The sequence below is a fragment of the Capra hircus genome, chromosome 24 (genome assembly GCF_001704415.2).
Source record: "Capra hircus breed San Clemente chromosome 24, ASM170441v1, whole genome shotgun sequence".
NCBI lineage: Eukaryota > Metazoa > Chordata > Mammalia > Artiodactyla > Bovidae > Capra > Capra hircus.
Genome location: NC_030831.1, coordinates 30,641,746 through 30,663,033, shown reverse-complemented (window position 1 = coordinate 30,663,033; position 21,288 = coordinate 30,641,746). Strand labels below are relative to the sequence as shown.

The window sequence follows — 21,288 nt, the reverse complement described above, 5'->3', positions numbered from 1 at the left end:
AACTTACCCTCTGGCTGAGTGGCGCGCGGGCCCGGGCGGGAGCGAGGGAGGGCCGGCTGGGAGGGCGGGGCGGTCTCGCTTCTCTAAGTAATGCCCGAGGAGCAGTGCCCCTTCCACCGCCCCCTCATTGCCCCCCAGAGCCGGGGGTTCGGGGAGGCGGCTGCACCGGGCGCGCCGCGGATGCTGCTTCGAGAAGCCCGTGTCTGGGGCCTCCCGGAACGGAGCGGAGCAGGCAGGTTAATGAGCAGGGTGGAGGAGGCACGGCGAGGCCCCGCACCCTCTCTGCGCCCGCGGCCAGGGCGCAGCGGGCGAGGCTTGGGAGCGGGATGGGGCTGGCGGCAGCGGCGGCTCCCCCACCTACTTGCTGGGGGCGAGGCGCGGGGGCCTGGGGCCAGCCGCAAGGCTCCCAGCTCTCTTTCCGACTCTTGCAAAGGAGCGAAACACGCCCCACGTCAGCCTCATCCCTTTCGACTTTTCCAACAGCTACTTTTAAGCTGTCATTAAAGACCTGGGGCGCTCCCCGTAGGTCTGGGGCAAGTCCGCGCCGGTCCAGTCAGCCTGGGGAAGGAGCGAAGGCAGAAAGACTGGGAGGGGCGAGTGGGAGGGGAGACGCGGGGGAGAGGCGCTCGGGACCCCAGGGACCCCTCCCCACCCGCCCAGGCCACCGCCCTCCTGCCTCGAAGCAAACTAACACAACTCCCGACGGCGAGGCGCTCCGCCTGGTCGGAGCGGGCAACGCCAGTCCCTAAGACCCTGGGGGCCGGTGGGCGGGAAAGAGTAAACTTGGGTCTCGGCCGCCCCCGCCGCCGCCACGATTCCGGCAATTCGGATCCTGGGCGCGCTCTGGTTCCAAGTTTGCCAACCGCCATTCGTTCGCCCTCGGGGCTGTGCTGCCTTCGGCGCGCGGGGGCGGGCACCTCCGAAACTGGAAAGGCGGCCAGAGAGCTCGCCGGGTCCCGCTTTCCCATCGGAGACACTGTCCCATTTCCAGCCAAACGCCCGCCCACGGAGCGCCCAGGCTCCGGGCAAGTCCTTGTCACCGCCTCCAGGACTCCGGGCCCGGGGGCAGCGCCCGCAGACCCACCGAGACCTCGGCTCATTTCTTTGGAGGCGCAGCCGCGGCCATCTCCGGATTTTGTAATGCCTTCTAACTTGCTCCTCCTCGGGGAGCCCGAGTGTGTCCCCCTAGAGTGCTGGTCAACTCCGAGTCCCAGGCCGGCCCGCGAATGAGGCTGCCTCTCCAGCCTTCGTGTGCGTCCTCGGATCTCAGTCCGAATTCTCAGCACCTGGGCTGGGAGGGTCTACTCAATTGCTAGTTCCCTGCGACAACCAACCCCCCCCCCCCCCGCCAACACACACACACACAAAGACACACACCAGGCCCTCTGTCTTGCTTTCAGGGCAGTTTATAATATAGCGCATGAAAAGTAACCCATGGGTCAATTTGTAATTTTAAAAAAGAAGAAGAAGAAAAGAGGAAGGAAGGAAGACTAGGTCTCTGGGCCGCGTGGGCGTCTAAAATGGGAGTGGACAGTGTCTCCCCAGCGACCAGTCTCGCCCTCCGCGCGCCGCCTCGGCCCTGGACGCTGCCGCCGAGCTCTGGGGAAACCGCGCCAGGTGTGAACAAGTTAGAGCAAGTCACTGCCTCGCGGGCCCCCTCCCGCTCCTCGGGGAAACACACACACACATACACACACCCCACTCTCCCGCTTCTCGGTGAAACACACACCACACACTCTCATCAGTCCTCCTCTCTGCAGAGAACCGTCTGGGGAGTGTGGGGAGGGCTGGGATCCGGAGGTAGCACTCCTCGGGAATCTTCCCCGAGGTGCGGTGGGCTGTGTCCAAACGCCACTGTGCTGGGGATGTATAGAAGGGAGCCCAAGGCAGTAGGCAGCGAAGCTAGTCGCACCCGCGGTCCTGCGCACACGACCTGGCACACATCAGCCGCACCGGCTACTTCCGGAGGGCTGGCCCTTTGTCCCGGGATGCTCCCAGGTTTGGGGGCCTCCGGAGCCCTCTGGCCCGGCATTTCAGCCCTGCGGAGAATTCAGGTGGGCGCCCGGCAAGTTCCCCGCCAGGGGCTACTCCCTGCTCGGCGGTCCTCACCGCGGATTCAGTGAGCCCAGGGGCCGTGTTTGCTCCGGGCTGCGCTCCGGGGACTCGGACCCACACTCCAGGGGCGGAGCAGCTTCCCAAGGTCTCCCCACTTCTGCGGGCGGCAGGGGTGCCCCCCACTCCCTCCGCCCCGGCTCCCCTCCCCGCTGGGCGAGCTGCTTTGAATTGCTCGCAATTTGCCGAAGGCGATGTGCTGGGTTGGACGCTCCGGGAAACAAAGCAACCAAAAACAGCTCCCAGTTGACGTCAACTTATTTCCAGAAAAGAAAATAGTTTTGTGCTCCCAGGACAAAATCGCCCCCAGGGCAGGTCTCTACTGGCAAAAGCCAGGGGGCGGGGGTGGGGAAGAGCAGAACCAAAAAAACCCCAAGTGCAAATAACTTTTTAACGGAGTTGGGAAAACAGCAGCTTTTGAGGCTGCCTGGATATTTTGCAAACAACGGTCAGGACCCCAGCTAATATTGGATACGAAAAAACGCACCTTGGAATGTACGCGTTGGTCTGATTATTGGGCGACTGGGAATCGGCTTCGTGGCATCGGCTCCTGAAACGCTACCAGAATTCTTTGCCCATAATGATACTTCATCAAATATTGGGAAAGACCTCTTCAGGATAATACTTAAGAGTATTTACCAGGAAGAGCACCCAGGAAAACCAAGCAGTTATAAATCTGTTCACCAACGACACCCTCCCCCGCCCACCCCAAACACATACACAGCGACACCTTCCCCAAATGTTGCTTGATTTTTAAAACCCAATAACACAATTACATCTGAGTTCATAAAGGAGTTCAATTCTAGCTTTAATAAATGATTCCTTAAAAACATCCTGTGGTTCACACACAATTCCAAATTGAGAGGATCAAAAGACCTTTCTTATTATTTTGCTGGGGAAGCAATATTGGTTATCTTCTGCCTATGAGCCCAGTCTCCCTTCCTCCACTTTGATTTTTCCCTACCATGAAGTCCATTTAGCTCACCACTTGAAACTGACAGCTGCCTCTCCTTCCTTGTAAAGATGGTATTTCTCGTGCAGGATAGCTTCTGTACATAGAAAACATACAGCTTCTTCATATAAAAGACAATTCCAGCACTCTATAGAGCATTTATTGCAATTATTTAACTGTCAGCTACCCTAAGAGGTTTACAACTTCAACAAGATTCACAAGATTCAACTCCACATTTTCTGTCTCTTTATTATTATTATAAAGTATCACATATATATTTGTGCTTCTCCATTTCTTAGATTACTTGAAAGTAGTGGCATGGTTGTTTTGGAAGGAAAAATTCCAAATGTTTTCTCTTCATTTTCTAACCCACCTACTTACTCCCATTCAGTCCATACTTTCTGAGTTTGTGCCATAAAGAAACATACTCAACTCTGATTGCAGTCTTCTGACTTTATCTATTATATAATAATATAGTTGCTTTTTATATGTTTCCTCTCCTACATCAGTATATCTTTGTCGTTTAGGTTAGTGCTCGGGACACTCCAGTTGTTCACTGTGAATGAATGAATAGGATATGTGTTTAGTTAGCCCCTGTGTAAAGGAATAAACATTTTGGGGAAACATCTGAAATACCATGAGTCTGAATTTCTATATTAAAAAATTTTTGTAGGATGAAAAGTAACTATACGACAACATTACTGTCTGCAGTAATATTTACAAGTTAAAGTGAACATAATGACTGCTTTGGTTTAATATTTCCTTGCAATTGATTCCTGCTCTAGTGGACCACATTGTAGGAAGTTATTTGCAGGAGTAAGGGACCGGGGAATGCAGGTAGCTACAAGAGATATGAGCTGGGGAGGATTTAAGTGGATAAATTCAAGAAATGTTGTGTGTTCTTGAGGGCGGAGGTCATAAAAAGAAATCAGTTCATCACTGATGGGAAAGATTGAAGGCAGGAGAAGAAGGGGACAACAGAGGATGAGATGGTTGGATCGCATCACCGACTCGATGGACTTGAGTTTGAGCAAGCTCCAGGAGTTGGTGATGGACAGGGAAGCCTGGCGTGCTACAGTTCATAGGGTTGCAAAGAGTTGGTGACTACTGAGCAACTGAACTGAACTTTTATTTCATCACTGTTTTTAGTTTCTCCTTTTAAAGTCATGCTTTCTGGATTTGATTACTAAAAGATTTATAAAGCAGTCTGAAGGTTAAATGTGAATTCAAATCAAAACTATTTTGACTTATCTTTGTTTCAGAGTTTTACTACTAAATTCTGCTGAATTTAATTGAAAATCATCTTGAGTAATGTTTTTTCGAACTCAGATGAAAATAGAATCCATCTAACTCTATGATGTGGAAGAAAACTCTGTAAGAGCAGAAACTGTGTCCTATATCACCTCATCTCTGGTTCATTTCCAGTACAGTTCCTTAGTGTATTTTAGCAGAGTGGCTGGTACTAGTAGACACTCAATAAACATACAAATATTTATGTGTGGGGTGAGAGCTAACCACCACAAAAGTTCATAGAGCAGTTGTTCAATTGCTAAGGCATGTCTGATTCTTTGTGACCCCATAGCCTACAGCACACCAGGCTTCTCTGTCCTTCACCATCTCCAACGGTTTGCTCAAACTCATGTGCATCAAGTCGGTGATGCCATCCAACCATCTCATTCTCTGCCATCCCCTTCTCCTCTTGCCCTCAATCTTTCCCAGCATCAGGGTCATTTCTGATGAGTCAGCTCTTCACATCAGGTAGCCAAAGTATTGGAACTTCATCAGTCCTTCCAATGAATATTCACAGTTCATTTCCTTTAGGATTATCTGGTTTGATCTCCTTGCTGTCCAAGGGACTCTCAAAAGTCTCCTCCAGCACCATAGTTTGAATGCATCAGTTCTTTGGTGCTAAGCCTTCTTAATGGTCCAACTCACATCTGTACATGACTACTGGAAAAACCATAGCTTTGATTATACAGACCATTGTCAGCAAAGTGATTCGTTTTGAAATGAAAACATTCAACTGTTAGCTCTTAGTTACTAAGACTCTAGTATTTCCAGGCTTGACTATAAATAAAACCAGAGCCAAAAGGGCTCCCAAAGATTAAGCCGATTGCCCAAGCTCTCTGAGACCTCTGTAGGTCAGGAAACTTTGGCTCTGTAGCCCAATCTTAAGTGGCTTGCCACAATCAGCTTCTAGGAACCAAAGAATGAAAATAAAAAATACAAATCTTCAAGGGAACAATTCCCTATCACTAAAATACTTCTCTGTGTCATCCTATTTGGGAATCTTGGAGAGTTAGAATAGGACTACACCAAGACCTTGAACTGTGAGCACAGCAGAAATAGCCTAAGAAGCTGTCACCTTTATCACATGGCACCTAAAATACTGGGATTATTTTCCAGGGCTGTTGTAAGTAGAGACCCATTCGTGTCTTAGAAGAAATGATGGTGAAGATTTTAGAGACAAAAGGAATGCCCACAAACCCAATCAGACCAGAATTAGGTGTTTTTTGTTGAAATCCTAGGTTGTCCCACATTACTCTCTAGGGAGTAAGAAGGATTTTACCTATTTTTATCTTTGATGTTTTGTAAAAAAAAAAAAAAAATAGGTCAGAGTGAATTTACCACAGTGATTCACAGGAGTAGAATTTTTTGTTTCTAATTGCCACCTGGTAACTATAATTCTTGATCTTTCTACCTAATAATCACCTACCAGTCTCCTAGGCTGTTTGTAAAACAAATAATATCTTAAAGGAATGTAGTTTTCCATAAGAGAATAATGTTTTTGTAGAGCCTAAGAGCACGCTATTTCTCTTTGTTATAATATTCTGATAATGAAACTCCTCTTGGCTAATAATGAAGTCAAATGTAAAGGCTGTCAAAGTTAAGTCAAACATAAAATTAATAATGATAGTAATTTCTCTTCTAGTCATTTATATTTAAAGAGCTTGTAGGATCGAAGTGGATGTTAGTCCTATTATTAAATAACACTTATTTCAATACCATTACAATACTAATTAAAGTGGAAAAGGAAATTAAGATATGTGTTAATGTCACATAACTAATATATATATCTTACATGTGCTAAGTCACTTCAGTTGGGTTGCACTCCTTGTGACCCCATGGACTGTAGCCTGCCAGGCTCCTCTGTCTATGAGATTCTTCAGGCAAGAATACTGGAGTGGATTGCCATGCCCTCCTCCATATCTTATATAATGGAAGAGTTATTACAGTTGTCTCAGAAGATAAGATATTCATGAAACTATTAGCTATATGCCAAAAAATAACTTATTAAATTAGTAAAAGCAAAACAAAACAAACAACAAAAATGTCATCACTTTATCCCCAAATGTTGGTATGAAAATGTTATTCTCATGTATTTTATTGTCAATATCAATTAAGATAGCCTTTTAAGAAAGCAAGTAGGCAACCTCTCAAAAGCCACGAAAATGTTCATATTCTATGACCCAGAAACTGCTTCCAGAAATTCATCTTCATAAGAAATATCTAATTGTATTTGCGTTTTGGTAAAGTTTGGTTTATTTCATCTGAACCATTTGGACAAATGAGTTTTGTAAGATATGTCATCAAGTGTGCTCCGGACTACATTTCACTGTGTCTTGGACACTTGCCCTTTGTTTATAGACATTTAGAGAATATTAGTTGAATGAAAGAAGGAAGAAGTTCAGTTAGGCTAGAATCCTGTCTTCTCATGTTCTACAGCAATGCCAAGCACCCTTTGACAAATATCAGTAATTTGTCAGAAGGTGAAGATAAAGTATACGAACTAAAAAGGCAAAGCAAGATACGTTTTAAAGCTGGTATTGCAATATCTTCAGGACTTGGGGAAAGTTTAAGGACCAGATTTTGAAGCTCTAGATAGCCTAGTATCTAGGTATGTGATGGCAATTCACAGGACGTGCAGAGGAGTAGGTATGTGCCTGCCCCGTGGCTGTTTCTAAATGAACTAAAAAAGAAAGAAAGAAAAAAAAAAATCCCCTTTTAAATACCCAGAAGCACTAACCCACATTTTGAACTAATTGACTTACTTTTTCTTAGGAAAGCTTAATTTAACTGATAGGGGCACATGGGTTTATCTGAATATTTAAAGAAGCCCTGGGATGGGCTTGTTCTATTTCTTTAATTTGTTGCTGGAGATCCAGGCTTTTGCACTTGATGAAGAAGACTGCTTTGGAGAGGGGCGGGAAAACTGGAAGCAGTGTGACCTAACTCCTCTATTTTGGGATCTAAGTTTGTAGAGCCAGGGTACCGGGAGATACCAGTACAGAACTCACCATTCTATGTGTTCCTACAGTCTGTGGTTAGATCAGGATACCCCAGGGGTTACACGTTGTTGCTACTCCAAATAAAAACAGGCTCCTCTAAAAACAGATGACATCTGTTTGTTTCGCTATCTTTTCAGCTCATTTTTACTTTAAAGTAAAAAACAGCAACAAAGCAAAACTGGTTTATCATTCTTTTCTGATTATAAAAGCAGTGGTTTTTCAGATTCAGAAAGTGTAGAAGTCTGGAAAAACATATATGTACCATATTTCGTTCTTATTAAGGTTTAGAGAGTGCTTGCTGTGAGTCTTGTTTTTTATATTAACACTCTCAAGTCGTTCTCGAAAATATATGTGAGCATTGTTCCTAATTTCCAGATGAGTAGAAACCCAGAGAGCTTAAATAACTTGTCAGCATCACACAGCTAATGAGGGTGGAACTTGGGCACACACGCACTTAATCCACCAAAACAGGTCCTTCGGTTCTGTTTTCCACAGCACTGCCCCCCACCAAAAATAAAAACCACTCTTTGATTCGAGTATATTTCCATGAATTTGATCTCAGGTGATTTGCTGTTTAAATCCTATATATTTCAAAATCTGTAATTCAAAGTATGTAGTCAGTGGATTTTGGGCAAAGTGCCAAGTATATGCTACGAGGCAAATAAAACAGAAGATTCTCTCCAGGAACACAACTGGCCTGACTCCAGGGAGGGGTGAACCTTCAGTAGGTTCATGTGGTCAGGACTTTTACTTCTGCCTTTCTGTTAGTTATCTTATTTCCATCCGACATAGGAAAACAGGTTAACTTATTCTTTATCCAACTCTGGGAAGTTGAGTTGGACTATCACAACTTGAGGATGAACTCATTTCAAGTCTGTTTTTGCCATCCAGATGGTAATACACATAGGAACGAGCTTTATTTTACTTTTATGTTTTTAAATTTCATTTGTTTATTTTTGGCTGTGCTGGGTCTTCAGTGCCGTGCAGGCTCTTCTGTGGTTGCAGTGCACAGGCTTCTCACCGCGGTGGCTTCTCGTTTCAGAGCGTGGGCTCCAGGGCACATGCGCTTCAGCAGTTGCAGCGCGTGGGCTCGAGAGCTCAGGTTCAGTAGTTGTGGTGCACCGGCTTAGCTGCTCTGTGGCTTGTGGGATCTTCCCAGACTAGGGATTGAACCTGTGTCTCCCGCATTGGCGGGTGGGTTGCTTACAGATGGATACGCCGGGGAAGCCCTGTTTTTCTGTTGTTGTTTTTGTTTTTATTTCAAGTTTATTTTAAAATGTTTGCTTTATATGATTAACAATGTTGTGTTAGTTTCAGGGGTAGCAAAATGATTCACTTATACATGTACATGTATCTATTCTTTTTCAAATTCTTTTCCCACTTAGGTGATTAGAGAGGATTGCGCAGAATTCCCTGTGCTATACAGTAGGTCCTTGTTAGTTATCTATTTTAAATATAGTAATGTGTATATGTCATTCCTGGGGCTTCCCAGGTGGTCCTAGTGGTAAAGAACCTGCCTGCCAATGCGGGAGATGTAAGAGACCCGAGTTCAATCCCTGGGTTGGGAAGATCCCCTGGAGGAGAACATGGCAACCCACTCCAGTATTCTTGCTTGGAGAATCCCATGGACAGAGGATCCTGGTGGGCTATGATCCATGGGTCACAAAGAGTGGGACATAACTGAAGCAACTTAGCATGCATGTGCATATATCATTATCAAACTCCCAAGAGAACCTAGCTTTAAATGATCACTGAACAGCCCAGGAAAATCTGTTCTCTGGCTATTATTCCCAGTGCGCATCGTAAGACTGTGTGCCTTAGCACCATGCTTTAATGACCCACATTCTTTCCAAACTCACAACTAATTTAGCTTTCCTAGAAGTATTGGCTTTTTGAATTTAAAGCCTGAAGCAGTTCATGAACCTCAGGCTGCGTCAGAACCAACCAGAATCACCTAGAGAACTTCTTTCAAAATGCAGATTCCTGGTGCCAAGTGCAGAGATTCTGATTCATTAAGTCCAGGGTACAGCCTAAGAAGGTACATTTTCTAACATACAGCTCAGATAAATTCTAATACTAGCCTGACCATGCTGTGAGAAACATGACCTCAAAAACTAATATAATTTAGCAAGTAATACAATAATTTCCTCTTTATAGCAATGATCACTAAGTCATTTGGAGGCTATAATTCATTTGAAAATTGAATAGAAGTTATGAAACCACTTCTTCATAAGACGCACATTCACAATGAACTCTGCCTACCATTTCAGGGGGTGGGGTGTGGTTGGGGGGCTTCCCTCCCAGGTGGCACTAGAGGTAAAGAACCCTCATAAGAGAATCAGGTTTGATCCCTGGGTCAGGAAGATCCCCTAGAGGAGGGCATGGCAGCCCACTCCAGTATTCTTGCCTGGAGAATCCAATGGACAGAGGAGGCTGGCAGGCTACAGTCCATAGGGTTGCAAAGAGACAGGACTGAAGTGACTTAGCAGGCACACACCTGCATTGGGGGCCACCTGCATTCTTAACACGCTGTTCTGTAGTCTCCAACATCATCTGAGTACTTTTACTCCCCTGATCAAACATCTTCATGGCTCCTTTCTTACTTCAGTTTCAAGTCCAGACTCCCCATAGCCTTGCCCCAGGCTGATTTCTCAACGGTTTTTCCTTGTGTCTCCTACCAGGAGTCCAGCTCTCTGTGAGGAAGAACCCCAGCAGAACAGTGTTGGGGAGGGATCAGACGCGGCTGGAAGTCCCCGTGACATTAATCCTCGGGGTTGAGTGTGCACCGAATCCCCTGGAGGGCTGTCAAAACAGATGCTGGACTCACCCACCATGTGTCTAAAGCAGCAGTCCAGGTTCTCTCCCAGGTTCCCAGATGCTGCCAGCTCCCAGACCCCACTTTTGAGAACTACTGGCCTAGAAGAAGGTAGATAAACATTTCTAAAGGGAAGAATCAGCACAGGAAGGAGGAAAGATGAGGTTAGAGATGAGGGGGTGTGGAGCCTGGGGAGCCTCCCTGAGTTAATTCAGCAGGACCAGGGGGAAGGAAAGCTCTCCGATGACTCCTGTGGTTGAGTCTATAATGGGAGGAACATTCAGAAGGCTTGAACCAGCCCTGACTACCAGCTTCCTTTCGGATTGGAAAATCCTTCCTCCCCTCCTTTCTGCTGATCTAAATTGTCTGGATTCTTTAAGGCCCAGCTCCAAATTCTACTTCCCCATGAAGCCTTCTTTCATCCTTGCAGCCTGAAGCAGACTGTCACTGCTCTTGACCTTCATGGCCAGGCCCTTTGGTCAGGCCACCCACTGGGGACTTGCTCTGCTCATTGGTCCCAGTTGCAGGCTCTCAGGGTTGCATTTGGTTTTTCTTCCTTCTTTTTAAAAAAGATTTATTTAGATTTATTTGGCTGCATCAAGTCTTGATTGTAGCACATGCGATCTTCATTGCAGAACACAGACTCTGGTTGTGGCCTCCAGGCTTCAGTAGGTACAGCTCAAGGGCTTAGTTACTCCTTGGCATGCAGGATCTTAGTTCCTCAACCTGGGATGGAACCCAGGTTCCCTGCCTTGCAAGGCGGATTCATAACCACTGGACCACCATGGAATTCCCTGTCATTTCTTCCTTCTGCTCATTTCTTGAGGTTCCTTCTCTTTGGGAACCTTCACAATGCACAATGATTATCAATGTTGGCTATACCTTAGAATCACCAGGGGCAACTTTTAAAAAATAACAATGCCACTGAATTATTTGAGGGAGAGATCTCAGCCCTCACCCGTTGCCCCCCTCACAAGAACAGAGCAAATGTGGCAAAAATTCTAACAAGTATTGTGGCTCAGACAGTAAAGAATCTGCCTGCAATGCGGGAGACCCAGGTTCGATCCCTGGGTTGGGAAGATCCCCTGGAGAAGGAAATGGCAATCCACTCCAGTATTCTTGGCTAGAGAATTCCATGGACAGAGGAGCCTGGAGGGCTACAGTTCATGCGGTCGCTACAGTCCTTGGGGTTGCTACAGTCCATAGGGTCACAAGGAGTAGGATACAACTGAGTGACTACACTTTCACTTTTTTCATAGGTCATGTGGGTGCTCAGGTTCTCTACTTTTGTGTCTGTGAAACATTTTCTCAGTGAAAACATATGTATCAGTGCCAGGTCCTCGTCCCTCCTATCCACCCCCCAGTGACTCATGAAAATAAAAAAGTTTGCAGCCATGTCTGAGGTCCTTAGAGTCCCTGTACACTCTGGCTTTCTGTCTTCAAATAACTTTTTACCCTTCTCTAAGCCTCTGCTAAACTGAGGTGGTTCTTGCAATTGAACGCATCTTAGAATCACATGGAAAACTTGCCAAAAACATTCTATTACCTAGATCTTTTTCAAGACAGTTTGACTGACTTGGTTTGGGAAGTGGCCTGGGCATGGCCAGACCTTTTCAAGGTGATCCAATATGCAGCTAAGGACTTCCCTGGTGGTCGTGGTTAAGAATCCATCTGCCAAGACAGGGGACATGGGGTCCATTCCTGGTCCTAGAGGATCATACATGCCATTGAGCAACTAAGCCTATGAGCTGCAACTACTGAGCCCCCCAAGCCTAGAGCCTGTGCTCCACAACAAGAGAAGCCACCTGCAATGAGAAACACACACAGACGCAGAGTAGCCCCTGGAACTAGAGAAACTAGAGAAAGCCCCTGAGTAGCAACGAAGACCCAGCACAGCCAAACAAATGCACAAATAGATAACTAAATACATAACAAATGCTCAGCTAGGACTGAGATCCACTTTCCTAGACTGGGAGACCCATTCACACATGTCTATTTGGAGGACCCTTAATATGAAGTCTTGAGAGTCTTGGGTAGTCTTTATGTGATCTGTGAACTTGTAGAAATTATGTGGAAAATGTTCTGTGTTTGTACATCTGTGTATTTTCCTACAACAAGGATTCATAGCTTTTAACAGACTCTAAAGGGGTTTATGATTCAAAATAGTTGAAGAAACATTCATATGGATGTGGAGAAATAAGCACATGCATGCTCTGTTGCTAGAAGTATAAACTGGTACAGTGTTTTTTGAGGACAATTTGGCAGTAGCTATCAGCACGCAAAATGCACATCCCTTTCAACCCAGCAGTTCATTTCTAGGAATCTAGGAGCACACAAAGAAAAATGTACAAGGATGTTCTTGAAGCACTGTTTGTGATAAAGGCTCATCAGATATAATCTAACTCTAGCAGTGGATGGTGAATAAATAAATTTGTATCTCAAAATTTATATATTCAACAGAATAGATGTAGATATCTAGCCGTAGATATAATGAATATAGTAGATTTGTAGGCGATGAGTGGAAGGATTTCCAAGATGTTTTATTATTTGAGTGCATGTGTGTGTGCCAAGTCGCTTCAGTCGTGTCTGACTCTTTTCGACCCTATGGACTGTAGCCCACCAGGTTCCTCTGCCCATGGGATTCTCCAGGCAAGAATACTGGAGTGGGTTGCCATGCCCTCCTCCAGGGGATCTTCCTGAACCAGGGATCAGACCCTTTTCTCTTAGGTCTCCAATATTGGCAGGCTGGTACTTACCACTACCACCACCACTTTGATGTAAGGTACGAGTTTATTTTGGGCTTCCCGGTGGCTCAGTGGTAAAGAATATGCTTGCAGTGCAGGAGACACAGAAGATGTGGGTTTGACCCCTGGGTTGGGAAGATCCCCTGGTAGAAGGCATGGCTACTGACTCCAGTATTCTTGCCTGGAGAATCCCATGGACAGAGGAGCCTGGCGGGCTACAGTCCCTGGGGTTGCAAAGAGTCGGACACACCTGAAGCAACTGAGCACACGTGCACATGAGTTCATTTGTTGAAAAAACAGAACCAAAGTGATATATGAACATTTTGTGAATCTACCTAACAAGCCTAAAACCACACACAAAAAAGATCTTCTTACCAACCCCACCTTCCATTCTAGATGTTTCAGTGACACTGGTTGGCACACCCCAGATCTTTCTAAAGGATGCTGCCTTGCTCACAGCCACTGCTGAAGGGACAGATTTGTCAAGCCAGGTAGTCATTCTATCACATGACCAACACCTTAACGGACTGGATCAAGGATAGGTCCTTACACAACCAACCCCTAAGCTACCTAGAAGCCTGTATCAAAACTCCTGAACCAAACAATCTCTCTCTCTAGGAATTACGATGAAAGTAAGTCAGGCAATAGGGAGAAGACAGGCCATCGAGACAGCCTGGTCCTGCTCTTGGAGTGAGCATCTGCTGAGAGCCCTGGGGCTGCTCTGTGTCTGGACTCCAGGGGAATGACGCTACTGGAATCCTGGCCTTGGGTTTCCGTGAGGTTTCATTTCCGTTACAATCCCACTACCTCCGTACAGTTAATTTATCCTGCTTACAACCAAAAGCTTATCTACACATTCACCCTCTGCCCAGTCCGGCTCCGGAACATCAGACTCAAGGCAAGTTACCACAATTCATCCTCTACCCAAGACTGCAACCTGGACCGCATCCCTTCCTCCTGCTTCCTTCTTGCTCTTTCTCACCTTCCACTTCCATCGAACCATCAAGACCTGCCAATTCTAAGTCACCGTTTGCTTTAAATCCATCTTCATGCAAATGTGGATTAATTGTGTTTCCCTCTGTATCAGTCAGTTCCGGCTGCTGTAACAAAATACCACAGACCGGGTGTGGATTAGACAGAGATGCAGTCCCTCACAGTCCTGGAGGCTGGAAGTCTAAGATCAAGGTGCCATCAGGGCTGGTTTCTGGTGAGATCTCTCCTCCTGGCTTGAAGATGGCTGTCTTCTCCCTGCATCCTCACCTGCCTGCGTTTCTCTTCGTGTGTGGAGACAGAGATAGAGGTGGAGATCTCTGATATCTCTTCTTATAGGGACATCAATCCTATTGGCTTAGGGCCTCCCTCCCCCACCTTATGACTTCATTCAACTTAATTACCTCCTTATCGCCCTTATCTCCAAATACAGCCACACTGGGAGTTAGGTCTTCAGCATATGGATTTGGGGGCACAAACTCTGTCCATAACACCTTCCAAACCTGCTCTTCCTCATACCTCCTGTCTCTGCAGGGCACCCAAGCTAGGAACCTGGCAGACACCATTACTGTTCCCCCCGCGTTCACGTCAGAGCTATTTCATTCAGCTCATGCTCTGCAGTTCCAATGCCATCGCCCTAATCCAGGTATCCTCCACTGTTCTGTGACTCAGGAAACAGAGAAAAAGCCAAGACTGAGGCTGTACCAAGCACGGAGGAGGGGCAGCCTCCTCCCAGTCCAGGCTGGGATTAGCGTCTTGTCCTTAGATGTCCACGGGATGCCTTTATAGCCTTTAGTTTGGCCATCTGTGTAAGCTTTTCATTCTTGAAAACCAACAAATGTGAGCCACCCACCACTTCCCAACACCCACCGTACCTTCCACCGTTGTTGCTGAATCACCAAATCATGACTGACTCTTTGCGACCTGGTGGACCATAGCCCACCAGGTTCCTCTGTTCATGAGATTTCCCAGGCAAGAATTACTGGAGTGGGTTGCCATTTCCTCCTCTAGGGGATCTTCCTGACCCAGGGATCCAACTCGAGTGTCCTGCATTGCAGGTGGATTCTTTACTACTGAGCCACCTGGGAATCCACCTCCATATTTGACACGTTTCCACATATCTGTACTTATCTGACCCAACTCATGTCTTAGAGGCTTTTATCAAGCCATCTCTGATCTTTGTCCTATGCTAATACTTCCATATTATTTTATTATAATAATAGTATCTCCACGTAGAAGCTCTAATGTGTCTGTGTGTGTATTTTTTAAGGGTCATACAATATACAATATCGATTCAAAACAAGCCTAAAGGCAATATCACTGAACATCAAAAGGAAAAAGATTCTTGTAACTGTATCCTAGAATGATAGGATAATGAGAGGTCTGCTAAGAAATTAGACCAACTTTTCTTGAAAAAGTAGATATTTGGGGAGTAGATGAGAGGAAAGGAGGTGAAGAATTCATTAACATTTAAAGGTCTGATCCTTTGAAGTCGAAGACTGCCAGGTGAGACTGCTAAGTATCGGATTACTTTGTAATTAGGTATCAGATCTGTTCCAGATCACCTCCATCTCTGGCAGACTCACTTTTTTCCTGCAAACAATTGAATTCTTTCATTCATAACCTTTCCCTTCATATGGATATGGTTGGTTGGTTCTAAGGGGACCCATCAAAGGGTTTGGAGTTCATCACTGAATCAACTTGCTTCTATATATTATATGATGGAAATGAAATCTTTATCCTCCATTCTGTTTTTAAAATAGGTAGAAGCAATTCCTTCTTTGAATATGGAGCAAGACTTCTCAGGATATACTCAGGACCTTAGATCCCTGAGAAATACAGAAAGCCCTACAAGAATGTCTAAGGTACATTAAAGTTTGTCATTTCTGTCTGCAAGAAATAAATGTACACTCCTCCTATTGACTTTTATTTTGTGGGCATTGGTTGAGTCTTCTGAGTCCCAGCTTACTTTTTTGAATAAATTAGACTATCTTTATTTTGCTGCTCGATGCTTCTGTGGGGGTGAGCATGCTTTGTTTTTCCAGAACTTCTTCCCTGTGGGATGTTAACTGTTAGTGCCAATTTTTTTTTTTTTCCAAAAGAAGTTGGAAGAGTCAGGTTTAGCACTGAGGATTAACTCAGCAGTGGTTGCTAAACTCTTTGAAATCATTAGATGAAAGCAGAATTAGATCTGCACTAAGTATACATGTCATTGTTGTTTTTGTTATTATTGTGGGAATTTGTCATTAGAAGATTATTTTATTATTGAATCATTTTCTCTCTGGATTTCTGACATCTTCAGTTCTATTTAGGAAAAATGTGTTTCTTTCACAAGTATTCTTAGCATTTTGTACCCCAAATAGATGTTTATCTTAGTAGAGTATGAATCCCATGGGATATAGTCTGTTTCTTGTTTTCCTCCTGAATGCCTAACATAAAACCAAGCACATAGTCGGTGCACCTACGATCACGTGTTGAACTGAACTGAATCTAATGGCTTGCCATTTCAAAATGTCATCAAACAGCTGTCATTAAATATTGTTTCCTCTTGCATTAAATCAACTCAGAATGTTGGCATTATAAACAATTTTTCTTCCTGAAATCCCAATTTGCAAGCCTTCATGTCTGTCCGAGGATTTCCGCAAGGTGTCTGTGACCTGGGTAGGGAAACAGGAAGCCCGATTCCACTGGGGCACCTGGGTCTGCCTGGGCTCCTGCCCTCTGTTTTCCCTGGCTGCACTTCTTACCCACCCCCAGGTTCACACCTGCACCGCAGAGGCATCAGACCAGTTTCACCGAGCTCCTTCTGGCTGTCCTAAAACAAACCAACAAAAGCTTGCCACTCTAGGTTCACTGCCAGACTCGGAGTTGGTTAACAATTCACCGAGAAAGACAGCTCTGAAATTGCTCCTGCCTACAGAGGGTGAGAGTGGGTATATATAGAGACTTCCAGCTTGACGAATCTGTTGGGGAGATCTGAATTTGCATTTGGGGGAGGGAGCTTGTTCGTGGAGCGACTGTAGGAACGTTGTGCTGGAGCAGCCTGTGTGCTGGCATTTGGAGGTTGGGCTTGACTCCACAGGCTCTGTGGTTTGATCCCAAAGTCACAGCCCACACAACTGGCATTTCCCCTGGTGGCTTGGAGAATCTTAGATGATAATACTCAAGCTCTGTTTTGGAAGCAAGGTTGAAGGGGAGATGGGAGGGCTGTGATGAAGCTATGTGTTCCTTTCTGCTCAGGAATCTGTGCCCCTGTGTCCTCAGGCTAATTAGGCATCATCTCTGAAGCTGATGTCACAAGGAGCCACTTCCTGAGACAATACAAGGGAACATTTTCCCTGCAGCAGGAGACCCTCTAGGATCCAGGGTCAAAGGGAAATGACTCTGAAGGTCTCCTGCAAACCCTCTCCCAGTAGAGTTGAAATGCTCCTGAGGTTTCCCTTGACAGTAGTTGCCTAGTTGTCCACTATTTTTTTTTTAAAGATGTATCCAAATATCAGCTTCCCTGGAGGCTCAGTGGCAAAGAATCCACCTGCCAATGCAGGAGATGCAGGTTCAATCCATGCTCTCGGAAGATCCCCTGGAGGAAGAAATGGCAACCCCCTCCAGTATTCTTGCCTGGGAAATCCTACGGACACAGGAACCTGGCGGGCTACAGTCCATGGAATTGCAAAGAGTCTAAGCTGTTGTTTAGACTGAGCGACTAAACAACATCTAAACATCAGTGTCTCTAGAGTTGGAGGGTTTCTGCTAATCTTTATGTAAGGATAAGAAACGTCCAGGCATTTCTCATTGTTTCAAGAAATGTGTTACTAATTCTAAAATGTTGAAATTGGAAAATTATTTACATACAAATTATATAACTACCACCCTGGAATCTATTTGCAATTCCAACATGCTTTCTTGAGAGTAAGGGGGTAGAGGAATTGTCATAACTCCAAAGAAAGACTCATCTTAGGGGTAATGAGAGGGAACTGCTGTTGTTATAGAGACACAGATCTAGTACTTCTTTTACCATTCCCGCCATATTGGGCAACATAGGGGAAGGGGATTAAGAGGTACAAACCTCCAGTTATAAAATGAATGTCACGGGGATGTAATTGTATAGTGTAAGGAATATATGGTCAATAATGTAATAGCTTTGCATGGTGACAGATGGTAACAACGTCTCATGGTGATCATTTTGTATGAAATGAAAATACCAAATCACTATGTTGTACACCTAAAACAAATAGAACATTGTCTGTTGATTGCAATTTTTAAAAATCCACAGCAAATTAGGATTGAATACACACTGAAGATGATGATTTTCTATGTAAAGAAATAGATGTCTTTGGTTGTGTGTGTGTGTGTGGTGTGACCCCATGAGAAGAAAACCGTCAGTGAAATGATATCTTTTCCGATAAATATTGTTTATGAAATTAGTATCAAGATAACCAAGGCCTTACTTTCTTACACATCTGTAGGACTTTTAAATTAGGACATTTTAGATTGTTTTCTTCTCTGGCCACTTGAAAATTCATTCTCTATCAATTTCCTCTCTACTTAATAATGCATGATTAACAGATTTCATAAGGTGATGTTAAATGAAAGCCCCAAAACAGCAAATGTAATATAAGTGGAATTATCAAGGGGGAAAGAGTGGAGAAGTTAACAATATAAAGGGACTAGCTCATGCAATTTTAAATATTCTTTTTCTTCAACATAAAAATGAAAAAAAAGAGGTAGGTAGGGTGTAAAGGCAGTTCATTTGTATGATTGCATCTAAAACCATTACACCATACAATAATACAAGTAAAAAATAAGGTAATTAACAGGATTCATTGAGAGCTTAACCAAGGTCAGTGCTGGGTTTCTCCCTGTTAATTTGTAACTAATTTGCTGCTACTGATAGACTTTTGAGACTGGGCTCAATAGAATGGAAGCTGAACCCTGAAAGCCCAGCAAATATCCCTAGTATCTTCTTGTGCTTTGTTGGTACTGTTAAAAAATCAGAAGTTGCATTTAAAATGTTTCTTCTTTGTGACAATAAGCAGGGTTATTTTTCTTTTCTTCTTTTTTTTCTTTTTAACATAAAAATTTGCTTTGGGTTGAGGGAAAGAGACACGTACTACTATTTAACATTTTAAAAGGTCAATTAGCATAGGCTGTTCATGGATCCTACCTCCAGTGCATAAACATCGTTATATTATTCGGACCAGACGGAGCAGGCACCTTTAATAATGTGTAATTGACCTTAGTGTGATGTGCTAGTGTCTACAAAGCACTTTCGTGTTTTATCTCATCTCAACTTCACAACAAAGCATGAAGGAGTGTTATTGGTATCCCCACTTGACGCAGAAGAAAACGGAGGCAGAGAGCATTTAAATTGTTTGCACCCAATTATTTAACCCACGTATTAAGATGCAGTAACCCCAATACCTGGACCCCAAATCCTGTATTTCTTCACTATTCCAGATGCCACCTAAAAAATTACAGTATCCCGGGGGTTCTGAGAAATAAGCTTAGTGCTTGGAGCAGAGCTCCACTTAGTAACTGATAAAACCCACTCAAGATCTCTCCCTTCCTGACAATTCACAGCTCAAATGTCAGGGAAAAGAAACACTTCCTACCCCTCTCGCCTTTCTCCCGCCCCCGACAACGCTCTTCCATTCCATTCAGGCTGTCAGATTCCTCTTGCAAAGCATTCGGGACTCGGATCGGGGAGGAGGGGGCACTTTGCCCTGATTCTCACGGCCATGACAACTAAACTCTTAACATCATTGTTGAGGGGGAAGTCGGCACACAGATTATTCACAAGGAACAGAAAATTTCCGACTCACCTCTGGTTATGAAATAATTCCTCTAACTTGATCTTAACCCTCTCCTGACTCAGATCCAATATCACAGATGGAAACTTAGTTTGGAATTTAGATCGGAACTTAGGAACCTAGTTTGGAACTTAGAAAGACACATTGCTTATAAAGTTATTCACTCACAGATAATTGAGTAATATACTGAGAAACTAAATTAATTAGACATTGGCAGTCAGTTAACGAAAAGATCACAGGGATTTGGCACCGAGGCCAGCCAAAGTCATGTGCAAGTTAAAATTATGGGAGAAGCCAAGAGCCCATGAGTAAGAACAGATGATCTGTGTGCAGTAAGAATTTAACTTCTCTGAAACCAAAGCTCCTTGACAACAATATTGAGGAAAGACCTATTAGTAAAATCACTGGCCCACAATACCTATCAGACACTATTCATGTGCTAAGGAGTAGAGCAACTAAATTCCAAATAGAGTGAGCTAAATACACTTGGGAACAACCCAGGAGGGCCTCTGGGAGATGGTGGAGGGAGCTTTGTGTACCCATTGGGAAGTGTTTGTTAAGGCCTTTGTAGATTTCATTGTTGTCGTTTAGTCACTTAGTTGTGTCCGGCTGACTCTTTGTGACCCCAGGAACTGCAGCCAGCTAGGCTCCTCTGTCCACGGGATTTCCCAGACAAGAATACTAGAGCCAGTTGTCATTTCCTACCCCCAGGGGGATCTTCCCAAGTCAGGCATTGAACCTGCGTGTCCTCCATTGGCAGGTGGATTCTTTACCACTTAGCACCAGGGAAGGGGAGGGAGGGACAAACTGAGAGAGTAGCATTGCCACACACACGTGCACATGCACGCACACATACACACACACACACACACACACACACACATTACAGTGTATACAATAGATAGCTAGGGGAAAGCTGTTTAGCACAGGGAGCTCAGCCTGGTGCGCTGATGACCTAGAGGCGTGGGATGATGGAGGGGTGGTGGGAGGAAGGCTCAAGAGGGAGGGAACATATGCGTACATATAACTGATTCATGTCGTTGTATAGCAGAAACTGACACAACATTGTAATTATACTCCAATTAACAAATAAATAAATCATAAAAATACCCATATTGAAATGAAAAAGTTAGTGTTGTATTTATTGGTATTCTGGAATCATTTACGTGATTTTGCATATTAACTGGCAGTCATAATATAACCCATTTCAAACAGACATTTCTTAGGGAAAAAATCACAGGGTAGCAAATGTAAGCTTTGCTAAAACATTCCTGCTGCTGCTGCTGCTGCTAAATCACTTCAGTCGTGTCTGACTCTGTGCAACCCCATAGAAGGCAGCCCACCAGGCTCCCCGGTCCCTGGGATTCTCCAGGCAAGAACACTGGAGTGGGTTGCCATTTCCTTCTCCAATGCATGAAAGGGAAAAGCGAAAGTGAAGTCGCTCAGTCGTGAGACCCCATGGACTGCAGCCTACCAGGTTCCTCCGTCCATGGGATTTTCCAGGCAACAATACTGGAGTGGGGTGCCATAATATGCCATATTGTCTTTTAAGGGCTTCTCTGGTGGCTCAGTGGCA

General features: G+C 44.8%; 1 protein-coding gene across 2 annotated transcripts in view; it reads right to left on the bottom strand.

The window, feature by feature from the left end:
• Positions 1–21,288, bottom strand: part of KCTD1 (potassium channel tetramerization domain containing 1) — a 206,317-nt gene that overhangs the window by 100,494 nt on the left and 84,535 nt on the right. The window contains exon 1 of one of the 2 annotated variants that reach the window (XM_018039652.1): positions 8–548. The exons of the other annotated variant lie outside the window; for it this stretch is intronic. The gene's annotated coding sequence lies outside the window, so the exon portion shown is untranslated. Of the gene's footprint in view, positions 1–7; positions 549–21,288 lie in introns of those variants that run through there. 2 annotated transcript variants of the gene reach the window in all.